The sequence below is a fragment of the Mustelus asterias genome, chromosome 2 (assembly GCF_964213995.1).
Source record: "Mustelus asterias chromosome 2, sMusAst1.hap1.1, whole genome shotgun sequence".
Classification (NCBI taxonomy): Eukaryota; Metazoa; Chordata; class Chondrichthyes; order Carcharhiniformes; family Triakidae; genus Mustelus; species Mustelus asterias.
In genome coordinates this window covers 123,899,040-123,911,672 of record NC_135802.1, presented here as the reverse complement: position 1 = coordinate 123,911,672, position 12,633 = coordinate 123,899,040, and the positions used below count along the sequence as shown (strand labels likewise).

The 12,633-nt window shown below is 56.1% G+C and overlaps 1 protein-coding gene across 1 annotated transcript in view; it reads left to right on the top strand.

Moving 5' to 3' along the window:
- phactr1 (phosphatase and actin regulator 1) overlaps positions 1 to 12,633 on the top strand; it is a 550,549-nt gene that overhangs the window by 377,995 nt on the left and 159,921 nt on the right. The gene's annotated exons all lie outside the window — the stretch shown is intronic.

Sequence of the window (12,633 nt, the reverse complement as noted above, 5' to 3'; positions counted from 1 at the left end):
AAACCCCCACACGCAACCCCCCCTCCACACCTCCGCACACACACCTCCGCGCACCACCCCCCCCACGCACCCCCCCCCACGCACATCCCCCACGCACCACCCAGCGCACCCCCCCCACGCACCCCCCCCACGCACCCCCCCCACGCACCCCCCCACGCACCCCCCCACGCACTCCCCCACGCACCCCCCCCCACGCACCCCCCCCCACGCACCCCCCCACGCACCCCCCCCACGCACCCCTCCCCACGCACCCCACCCACGCACCCCCCCAACGCACCCCCCTCCACGCACCCCCTCCACGCACCCCCCTCCACGCACCCCCTCCACGCACCCCCCTCCACGCACCCCCCTCCACGCACCCCCCTCCACGCACCCCCCTCCACGCACCCCCCTCCACGCACCCCCCTCCACGCACCCCCCTCCACGCACCCCCCTCCACGCACCCCCCTCCACGCACCCCCCTCCACGCACCCCCCTCCACGCACCCCCCTCCACGCACCCCCCTCCACGCACCCCCCTCCACGCACCCCCCTCCACGCACCCCCCTCCACGCACCCCCCTCCACGCTCCCCCCTCCACGCACCCCCCTCCACGCACCCCCCTCCACGCACCCCCCTCCACGCACCCCCCTCCACGCACCCCCCTCCACGCACCCCCCTCCACGCACCCCCCTCCACGCACCCCCCTCCACGCACCCCCCTCCACGCACCCCCCTCCACGCTCACCCCTCCACGCGCACCCCTCCACGCGCACCCCTCCACGGCACCCCTCCACGCGCCCCCCTCCACGCACCCCCCTCCCCTCCCCCCCACGCACCCCCCCTCCACGCACCCCCCTCCACGCACCCCCCCCCTCCACGCACCCCCCTCCACGCACCCCCTCCCACGCACCCCCCTCCACGCACCCCCTCCACGCTCACCCCTCCACGCTCACCCCTCCACGCTCACCCCTCCACGCTCACCCCTCCACGCGCACCACTCCACGCACACCCCTCCACGCAGACCCCACCACGCACACCCCCCCCCCTCACACCCCACCACACACCTCCCCCGCACACTCCGGCCGCAGACCCCCCCCACACAACCCCCCGCCCCCCCACTCACCCCCCCCACACACCCCCCCCCCCACACACCCCCCACACACCCACCCCCACACACCCACCACAACACACCACCCCCGCACACACCGCCCTCACACACCACCCCCCGCACACCCCCCCACACAAACCCCCACACGCAACCCCCCTCCACACCTCCGCACACACACCTCCGCGCACCACCCCCCCCACGCACCCCCCCCACGCACACCCCCCACGCAACCCCGACGCACCCCCCCACGCACCCCCCCCACGCACCCCCCCCATGCACCCCCCCACGCACCCCCCCACGCACCCCCCCCACGCACCCCCCCCACGCACCCCCCTCCACGCACCCCCCTCCACGCGCACCCCCTCCACGCGCACCCCTCCACGCGCACCCCTCCACGCGCACCCCTCCACGCGCACCCCTCCACGCGCACCCCTCCACGCACACCCCTCCACGCACACCCCTCCACGCACACCCCTCCACGCACACCCCTCCACGCACACCCCTCCACGCACACCCCTCCACGCACACCCCTCACACACCTCCCCCCAGAACCCGCCCCACAAATCCGCCCCACATCCCCCCCACACACCCCTTACCCACGCCCCACCCCACACACGCCCCCCCACACACACCCCCCCACACCCCTCCCCAACACACAACCGCTCCACACACAACCCCCCCCACGCAAACCACCCCCACGCAAAACCCCCCACGCAAAACCCCCCCACGCAAAACCCCCCCACACAAACCACCCCCCACACAAAACACCCCCCACACAAACCACCCCCCACACAAACCACCCCCCCCACACACCACCCCCACACACACCCCTTACACACACACACACGCCTCCCACACTCATGCCTCCCACACTCGCGCCTTCCACACACACGCCCCCCTAACACAACGCCCCCAACACAGCCCCCCCACACAAACCTCCCCCACACACACCACCCCCCACACACACCACCCTCCACACACACCCCTCCACACACCCCCCCCACAACCCCCCGCCACACCCCCCCCCCACACCCCCCCCACACACCCCCCCCACACACCCCCCCCACACACCCCCCCCACACACCCCCCCCGCACACCCCCCCCGCACAACCCCCCCCACACACACCCCCACACACACCCCCCACACACCCCCCCCACACACCCCCCCCACACACCCCCCCCACACACCCCCCCCACACAACCCCCCACACACCCCCGCCACACCCCCCCCCAAACACCCCCCCACACACCTCCCCCACACACCCCCCCACACACACCCCCCCACACACACCCCCCCACACACCCCCCCACACACCCCCCCCACACACCCCCCCCACACACCCCCCCCACACAGCCCCCCCGCACACCCCCCACACAAACCCCCCACTCACCCCCCCCACTCACCCCCTCCACTCACCCCCCCCACTCACCCCCCCCACTCACCCCCCCCACACACGCCCGCCACACACGCCCGCCACACACCCCACCCCCCCACACACCACCCCCCTCACAACCCCCCCCGCACAACCCCCCCCGCACGACCCCCCGCACGCGCGCCCCCGCACGCGCGCCACAGCACGCACGCCCCCGCACACGCGTCCCCACACACACACACAGCCCCCACACACACAGCCCCCACACACACAGCCCCCCTCACACACAGCCCCCCCCAAACAACCCCCCCCACGCACGCCCCCCCCCCGCGCACGCCCCCCCCGCGCACGCCCCCCCCACAAGCACGCCCCCCCACACGCACGCCCCCCCCACACGCACGCCCCCCCACACGCACGCCCCCCCACACGCGCGCCCCAGCACGCGCGCCCCAGCACGCGCGCCCCAGCACGCGCGCCCCAGCACGCGCGCCCCAGCACGCGCGCCCCAGCACGCGCGCCCCAGCACGCGCGCCCCAGCACGCGCGCCCCAGCACGCGCGCCCCAGCACGCGCGCCCCAGCACGCGCGCCCCAGCACGCGCGCCCCAGCACGCGCGCCCCAGCACGCGCGCCCCCGCACACGCGCCCCCACACACACACACAGCCCCCACACACGCACACACCCCCACACACACACACAGCCCCCACACACACACACAGCCCCCACACAGACACACAGCCCCCACACAGACACACAGCCCCCCCACACAGACCCCCCCACACAGACCCCCCCACACAGACCCCCCCACACAGACCCCCCCCACACAAACCCCCCCACACAAACCCCCACACACCCCCCCCCACACCCCCCCCGACACATCCCCCCACACAGCCCCCACACATCCCCCCACACAGCCCCCACAAACACCCCCCCACACACACACCCCCACACACACCCCCCCCCACACACCCCCCCCCACACACACCCCCAACACACCCCCCCAACACACCCCCCCAACACACCCCCCCCACACACCCCCCCACACACCCCCCCACACTCCCTCCCCCCCACACACCCCCCCACACTCCCCCCCACACACACCCCCACCGCGCACCCCCCCCGCACACTCCGCCCGCACACACCCCCCACACCCCCCCCCGCAACCCCCCCTCACCCGACCACACTCCCCCCACACACCCCCCCCCCACACACCCCCCACACACCCCCCCCAACACACCACCCCCACACACCACCCGCACACACTGCCCCCACACACCCCCCCCACACTGGAGCAGCGGCTTGATGACCTTAGTCTAGTCAGGGAGAATGAGAGACAAATATATGGCGGCACGGTAGCACAGTGGTTAGCACTGCTGCTTCACAGCTCCAGGGTCCCGGGTTCGATTCCCGGCTCGGGTCACTGTCTGTGTGGAGTTTGCACATTCTCCTCGTGTCTGCGTGGGTTTCCTCCGGGTGCTCCGGTTTCCTCCCACAGTCCAAAGATGTGCGGGTTAGGTTGATTGGCCAGGTTAAAAATTGCCCCTTAGAGTCCTGGGATGTGTAGGTTAGAGGGATTAGCGGGTAAATATGTGGGGGTAGGGCCTGGGTGGGATTGTGGTCGGTGCAGACTCGATGGGCCGAATGGCCTCCTTCTGCACTGTAGGGTTTCTATGATTCTATGATTCTACATGAGTTATAAGCAAGTAGTTACACCGGGCCCTCAGGGGGAAGATACGTGGGTCACAGTTAGGAAGAGTAAAGGTCATAAGGGTAACGTACCAGAGAGTATTCCAGTGGCTGTCTCTCATAATAGGAAGGGCTCGGCGACAGGTGTGAGAGGGGAGGGGAGTGAGCAATTAGTGGTGGGGTCACCTGTGGTTGTCCCCCTGCAAAACAAGTATATTGTTTTGGATAGTGTGGAGGAGGATGACTCTCCAGGGGTAAGCCACAATGACCAGGTCACTGGCACACAGTCAGGCTCTGTGCCCGGAAAGGAAAGAGAGGGATTAGGAGAGCAATAGTGGTGGGGAACGCGTCGGTTAGAGGCACGGACAGGCGATTCTGTGGGTGCGAACAGGACTCCAGGATGGTAGTCTGCCTACCTGGTGCTGGGGTGCTGGATGTCTCCGAGTGGAGAGGAGGCATATTAAAAGGGGAGGATAAAGAAACGGATGTCATTGTACACATTGGTGCAAATGACATAGATAGGAAGAGCAGGGGGATCCTACGAGAGCAATTCAGGGAGTTGGGAAATAGGCTAAAAAGTAGGGCCTCCAGGGTGGCAATCTCTGGGCTGCTCCCAATGCCTAGGGCCAGTGAGGCTAGGAATAGGGAGATAGTACAATTGAACGCTTGACTAAAGGACTGGTCCAGGAGGGAGGGCTTCATATTCCTGGATCACTGGGAAGTTTTCAAGAGAGGAGGGCACCTGTACAAGAAGGATGGGTCACAACTAAATTGGAAGGGCACGAATATCCTGGCTGTGAGTTTTGCTAGTGCAATTCGGGTGGGTTTAAACTAATATGGCAGGGGAGTGGGGATCAAAAAATTATGTCTACAAGTGTAGAAGCTGGGGACAAGCTTGGGGCCAGGACAAGGCGGGCAAAGAAGAAGAGCACTCTGGGGGAGGATGACCTCACTGGGCCTGGAGGTCTGGAGTGCATCTACTTCAATGCAAGGAGCGTAGCAGGTAAGACAGACGAACTTGGGGCCTTAATGCTTACGAGGAATTTGGATGTGGTTGCGGTGACAGAGACTTGGTTGAAAGAGGGACAGGACTGGCAACTGAATATTCCGGGGTACAAGTGTTTTAGGCGAGACAGAGGGGGGGCCAAAAGAGGTGGGGGAGTAACAGTATTAGAGAGCATATTACAGCGGTGCAGAGGGAGGACAATTCAGAGGGGTCATAGCGAATGTGGTCCCGTTGTTTAAGAAGGGTAGCAGGGATAACCCAGGAAATTATAGGCCGGTGAGCTTGACGTCCGTGGTAGGGAAGTTGTTGGAGAGGATTCTTAGAGACAGTATGTATGTGCATTTAGAACGGAACAATCTCATTAGTGACAGACAGCATGGTTTTGTAAGAGGGAGGTCGTGCCTTACAAATTTGGTGGAGATTTTTGAGGAAGTGACAAAAACGGTTGATGAAGGAAGGGCCGTGGATGTCGTCTATATGGATTTCAGTAAGGCATTTGACAAAGTCCCACATGGCAGGTTGGTTAAGAAGGTTAAGGCTCATGGGATACAAGGAGAAGTGGCTAGATGGGTGGAGAACTGGCTTGGCCATAGGAGACAGAGGGTAGTGGTCGAAGGGTCTTTTTCCGGCTGGAGGTCTGTGACCAGTGGTGTTCCGCAGGGCTCTGTACTGGGACCTCTGCTATTTGTGATATATATAAATGATTTGGAAGAAGGTGTAACTGGTGTAATCAGCAAGTTTGCGGATGACACGAAGATGGCTGGACTTGCGGATAGCGAAGAGCATTGTCGGGCAATACAGCAGGATATAGATAGGCTGGAAAATTGGGCGGAGAGGTGGCAGATGGAGTTTAATCTGGATAAATGCGAGGTGATGCATTTTGGAAAAAATAATGTAGGGAGGAGTTATATAATAAATGGCAGAGTCATCAGGAGTATAGAAACACAGAGGGACCTAGGTGTGCAAGTCCACAAATCCTTGAAGGTGGCAACACAGGTGGAGAAGGTGGTGAAGAAGGCATATGGTATGCTTGCCTTTATAGGACGGGGTATAGAGTATAAAAGCTGGAGTCTGATGTTGCAGCTGTATAGAACGCTGGTTAGGCCACATTTGGAGTACTGCGTCCAGTTCTGGTCGCCGCACTACCAGAAGGACGTGGAGGCGTTAGAGAGAGTGCAGAGAAGGTTTACCAGGATGTTGCCTGGTATGGAGGGTCTTAGCTATGAGGAGAGATTGGGTAGACTGGGGTTGTTCTCCTTGGAAAGACGGAGAATGAGGGGAGATCTAATAGAGGTGTACAAGATTATGAAGGGTATAGATAGGGTGAACAGTGGGAAGCTTTTTCCCATGTCGGAGGTGACGATCACGAGGGGTCACGGGCTCAAGCTGAGAGGGGCGAAGTATAACTCAGATATCAGAGGGACGTTGTTTTTACACAGAGGGTGGTGGGGGCCTGGAATGCGCTGCCAAGTAGGGTGGTGGAGGCAGGCACGCTGACATCGTTTAAGACTTACCTGGATAGTCACATGAGCAGCCTGGGAATGGAGGGATACAAACGATTGGTCTAGTTGGACCAAGGAGCGGCACAGGCTTGGAGGGCCGAAGGGCCTGTTTCCTGTGCTGTACTGTTCTTTGTTCTTTGTTGTTGCGTCGTGTAATGAGTCTCTGTGGGTGGAGCTCAGAAACAGGAAGGGCGCAGTCACTATGTTGGGGGTATACTACAGGTCCCCCAACAGCCCAAGGGAAGTGGAAGAACGGATATGTCAGGAGATAATGGATAGGTGCAGGAAAAATAGGGTTGTTGCAGTGGGAGACTTCAATTTTCCTGGTATAGACTGGAAATCTCATAGGGCTGGGAGTCTGAATGGGGAGGAATTTGTAAAATGCGTACAGGAAGGTTCTTTGGAACAATATGTAGATAGCCCGACTAGAGAGGGGGCTATACATGGACCTAGTACTGGGGAATGTGCCCGGTCAGGTCTTCAAAGTTTCGGTAGGGGAACATGTGGCAAATAGTCAGCACAATTCTGTTAGCTTTAGGGTAGTGATGGAAAAGGATGAGTGGTGTCCCAAGGGTAAGGTGTTGGATTGGGGGAAGGCTAACTTTAGTGGGATTAGGCAGAAATTGGCAGCTGTTGATTGGGAGAGGCTGTTTGAGGGTAAATCCACATCTGGCATGTGGGAGTCTTTTAAGGAACAGTTGTTAGGGCTGCAGGATAGGCATGTGCCTGTAAAAAAGAAGGATAGGAAGGGTAGGATTTGAGAACCGTGGATAACCAGGGAAATTGAGGGATTGGTCAAAAAGAAAAGAGAGGCGTACGTTAGGTCATAGAACATAGAACAGTACAGCACAGAACAGGCCCTTCGGCCCACGATGTTGTGCCGAGCTTTATCTGAAACCAAGATCAAGCTATCCCACTCCCTATCATCCAGGTGTGCTCCATATGCCTATCCAATAACCGCTTAAATGTTCCTAAAGTGTCTGACTCCACTATCACTGCAGGCAGTCCATTCCACACCCCAACCACTCTCTGCGTGAAGAACCTACCTCTGATATCCTTCCTATATCTCCCACCATGAACCCTAAAGTTATGCCCCCTTGTAATAGCTCCATCCGCCCGAGGAAATAGTCTTTGAACGTTCACTCTATCTTTCCCCTTCATCATTTTATAAACCTCTATTTAGTCTCCCCTCAGCCTCCTCCGCTCCAGAGAGAACAGCCCTAGCTCCCTCAACCTTTCCTCATAAGACCTACCCTCCAAACCAGGCAGCATCCTGGTAAATCTCCTCTGCACTCTTTCCAGCGCTTCCACATCCTTCTTGTAGTGAGGTGACCAGAACTGCACACAATATTCCAAATGTGGTCCCACCAAGGTCCTGTACAGTTGTAGCATAACCCCACGGTTCTTAAACTCCAACCCCCTGTTAATAAAAGCTAACCCACTATAGGCCTTCTTCACAGCTCTATCCACTTGAGTGGCAACCTTTAGAGATCTGTGGATATGGACCCCAAGATCTCTCTGTTCCTCCACAGTCTTCAGAACCCTACCTTTGACCCTGTAATCCACATTTAAATTTGTCCTACCAAAATGAATCACCTCGCATTTGTCAGGGTTAAACTCCATTTGCCATTTTTCAGCCCAGCTTTGCATCCTATCTATGTCTCTTTGCAGCCTACAACAGCCCTCCACCTCATCCACTACTCCACCAATCTTGGTGTCATCAGCAAATTTACTGATCCACCCTTCAGCCCCCTCCTCTAAGTCATTAATAAAAATGACAAATAGCAGAGGACCAAGCACTGATCCCTGTGGCACTCCACTAGCAACCTGCCTCCAGTCCGAAAATTTTCCATCCACCACCACCCTCTGTCTTCGATCAGATAGCCAGTTACCTATCCAATCGGCCAACTTTCACTCTATCCCACACCTCCTTACTTTCATCATAAGCCGACCATGGGGGACCTTATCAAACGCCTTATTAAAATCCATGTATATGACATCAACTGCCCTACCTTCATCAACACACTTAGTTACCTCCTCAAAAAATTCAATCAAATTTGTGAGGCACGACTTGCCCTTCACGAATCCGTGCTGACTATCCCGGATCAATCCGCATCTTTCTAAATGGTCGTAAATCCCATCCCTAAGGACCTTTTTCATCAATTTACCAACCACCGAAGTAAGACTAACCGGTCTATAATTACCAGGATCATTTCTATTCCCTTTCTTAAACAGAGGAACAACATTCGCCACTCTCCAGTCCTCTGGCACCATCCCCGTGGACAGTGAGGACCCAAAGATCAAAGCCAAAGGGTCTGCAATCTCATCCCTTGCCTCCCAAAGAATCCTCGGATATATTTCATCAGGCCCAGGGGACTTATCGACCTTCAGTTTATTCAAAACTGCCAGGACATCCTCCCTCCGAACATCTATTTCCTCCAGCCTATTAGCCTGTAACACCTTCTCTTCTTCAAAAACATGTCCCCTCTCCTTGGTGAACACTGAAGAAAAGTATTCATTCATCACCTCGCCTATCTCTACTGACTCCATACACAAGTTCCCACTACTGTCCTTGAGCGGCCCTAACCTCACCCTGGTCATTCTTTTATTCCTCACATAAGAGTAAAAAGCCTTGGGGTTTTCCTTGATCCAACCCACCAAGGACTTCTCATGTCCCCTCCTAGCTCTCCTAAGCCCCTTTTTCAGCTCATTCCTTGCTAACTTGTAACCCTCAATCGAGCCATCTGAACCTTGTTTCCTCATCCCTACATAAGCTTCCCTCTTCCTTTTCATAAGACATTCCACCTCTTCCGTGAAGGTCCAGGCAGCTAAAAACGGAGGGAGCTCAGGAGGAATACAAAGAAAGTAGGAAAGAACTCAAACGAGGAATTAGAAGGGCAAAAAGGGGTCACGAAATGTCCTTGGCAGACAGGATTAAGGAGAATCCCAAGGCATTTTATTCATACGTTAGGAACAAAAGGGTTGTCAGGGAAAAAATCGGACCTCTCGGGGACAAAAGTGGGGAATTATGCTTCGAAGTAGGGGAGATCATCAATGAATACTTTGCGTCGGTATTCACAAAGGAGAGGGATGTGTTGACTGGGAGTGTCTCGGAGCGGAGTGTTGACCTGTTAGCGAAAACCTCCATTACAAGGGAGGAAGTGTTAGGTTTTTCAGGGAATATAAAGACTGACAAATTCCCAGGGCCTGATGGAATCTATCCAAGGCTGCTCAGGGAGACGAGAGATGAAATCACTGGGCCTCTGACGCAAATCTTTGTCTCGTCACTGGACACAGGTGAGGTCCCAGAAGATTGGAGGATAGCTAATGTGGTCCTGTTATTTAAGAAGGGTAGGAAGGATAACCCGGGAAATTATAGGTCGGTGAGCTTGACGTCCGTGATAGGGAAGTTGTTGGAGAGGATTCTTAGAGATAGGATGTATGCGCATTTAGAAAGGAATAAACTCATTAACGATAGTCAGCATGGTTTTGTGAGAGGGAGGTCATGCCTCACTAACCTGGTGCAGTTTTTTGAAGAAGTGACGAGAATGGTTGACGAGGGAAGGGCTGTGGATGTCGTCTGTATGGACTTTAGTAAAGTGTTTGACAAAGTCCCTCATGGTAGGTTGGTGCAAATGCTTGGATCTCATGGGATAAAGGGGGAGGTGGCGAGATGGGTGGAGAACTGGCTTGGTCACAGAAGACAGAGGGTGGTAGTGGAAGGGTCTTTTTCTGGCTGGATGCCTGTGACTAGTGGTGTTCCGCAGGGCTCTGTATTGGGACCTCTGCTGTTTGTGATTTATATAAACGATCTGGAAGAAGGTGTAACTGGGGTGATCAGTAAGTTTGCGGACAACGATGATCTTCAGGTCGTCGTTGGCCTCTGGTATAGTACCAGAAGATTGGAGGTTAGCGAATGTTGTCCCATTGTTTAAGAAGGGGAACAGAGACTTCCCCGGGAATTATAGACCGGTGAGTCTCACTTCTGTTGTCGGCAAGATGTTGGAAAAAATTATAAGGGATAGGATTTATAGTTATTTGGAGAGTAATGAATTGATAGGTGATAGTCAGCATGGTTTTGTGGCAGGTAGGTCGTGCCTTACTAACCTTATTGAGTTTTTTGAGAAAGTGACCAAGGAGGTGGATGGGGGCAAGGCAGTGGACGTGGTATATATGGATTTTAGTAAGGCGTTTGATAAGGTTCACCATGGTAGGCTTCTGCAGAAAATGCAGATGTATGGGATTGGGGGTGATCTAGGAAATTGGATCAGGAATTGGCTAGCGGATAGGAAACAGAGGGTGGTGGTTGATAGTAAATATTCATCATGGAGTGCGGTTACAAGTGGTGTACCTCAGGGATCTGTTTTGGGGCCACTGCTGTTTGTAATATTTATTAATGATCTGGATGAGGGTATAGTTGGGTGGATTAGCAAATTTGCTGATGACACCAAAGTCGGTGGTGTGGTAGACAGTGAGGAAGGGTGTCGTAGTTTGCAGGAAGACTTAGACAGGTTGCAAAGTTGGGCCGAGAGGTGGCGGATGGAGTTTAATGCGGAGAAGTGTGAGGTAATTCACTTTGGTAGGAATAACAGATGTGTTGAGTATAGGGCTAACGGGAGGACTTTGAATAGTGTGGAGGAGCAGAGGGATCTAGGTGTATGTGTGCATAGATCCCTGAAAGTTGGGAATCAAGTAGATAAGGTTGTTAAGAAGGCATATGGTGTCTTGGCGTTTATTGGTAGGGGGATTGAATTTAGGAGTCGTAGCGTTATGTTGCAACTGTACACAACTCTGGTGCGGCCGCACTTGGAGTACTGTGTGCAGTTCTGGTCCCCACATTACAGGAAGGATGTGGAGGCTTTGGAGAGGGTGCAGAGGAGGTTTACCAGGATGTTGCCTGGTATGGAGGGGAGATCCTATGAGGAGAGGCTGAGGGATTTGGGATTGTTTTCGCTGGAAAGGCGGCGGCTAAGAGGGGATCTTATTGAAACATATAAGATGATTAGAGGTTTAGATAGGGTGGATAGTGATAGCCTTTTTCCTCTGATGGAGAAATCCAGCACGAGGGGGCATGGCTTTAAATTGAGGGGGGGTAGTTATAGAACCGATGTCAGGGGTAGGTTCTTTACCCAGAGGGTGGTGAGGGATTGGAATGCCCTGCCAGCATCAGTAGTAAATGCGCCTAGTTTGGGGGCGTTTAAGAGATCCGTAGATAGGTTCATGGACGAAAAGAAATTGGTTTAGGTTGGAGGGTCACAGTTTTTTTTTTAACTGGTCGGTGCAACATCGTGGGCCGAAGGGCCTGTTCTGCGCTGTAATGTTCTATGTTCTATGTTCTATGACACGAAAATGGCTGGACTTGCAGATAGTGAGGAACATTGTCAGAGGCTACAGAAGGATATAGATAGGCTGGAAATTTGGGCAAAGAAATGGCAGATGGAGTTCAATCCAGATAAATGCGAAGTGATGCATTTTGGTAGAACTAACATGGGGGGAGCTATACAATAAATGGCAGAACCATAAAGGGTGTAGATACGCAGAGGGACCTGGGTGTGCAAGTCCACAGATCCTTGAAAGTGACGTCACAGGTGGAGAAGGTAGTGAATAAGGCATATGGCATGCTTGCCTTTTATAGGACGGGGCATAGAGTATAAAAGTTGGGGTCTGATGTTGCAGTTGTATAGAACGTTGGTTCGGCAGCATTTGGAATACTGCGTCCAGTTCCGGTCGCCACACTACCAGAAGGACATGGAGGCCTTGGAGAGAGTACAGAGGAGGTTTACCAGGATGTTGCCTGGTATGGAAGGGCTTAGTTATGAGGAGAGATTGGGTAAACTGGGGTTGTTCTCACTGGAAAGATGGAGGATGAGGGGTGACCTAATAGAGGTGTATAAAATTATGAAAGGCATAGATAGGGTGAACGGTGGGAAGCTTTTTCCCAGGTCGGTGGTGACGTTCACGAGGGGTCATAGGTTCAAG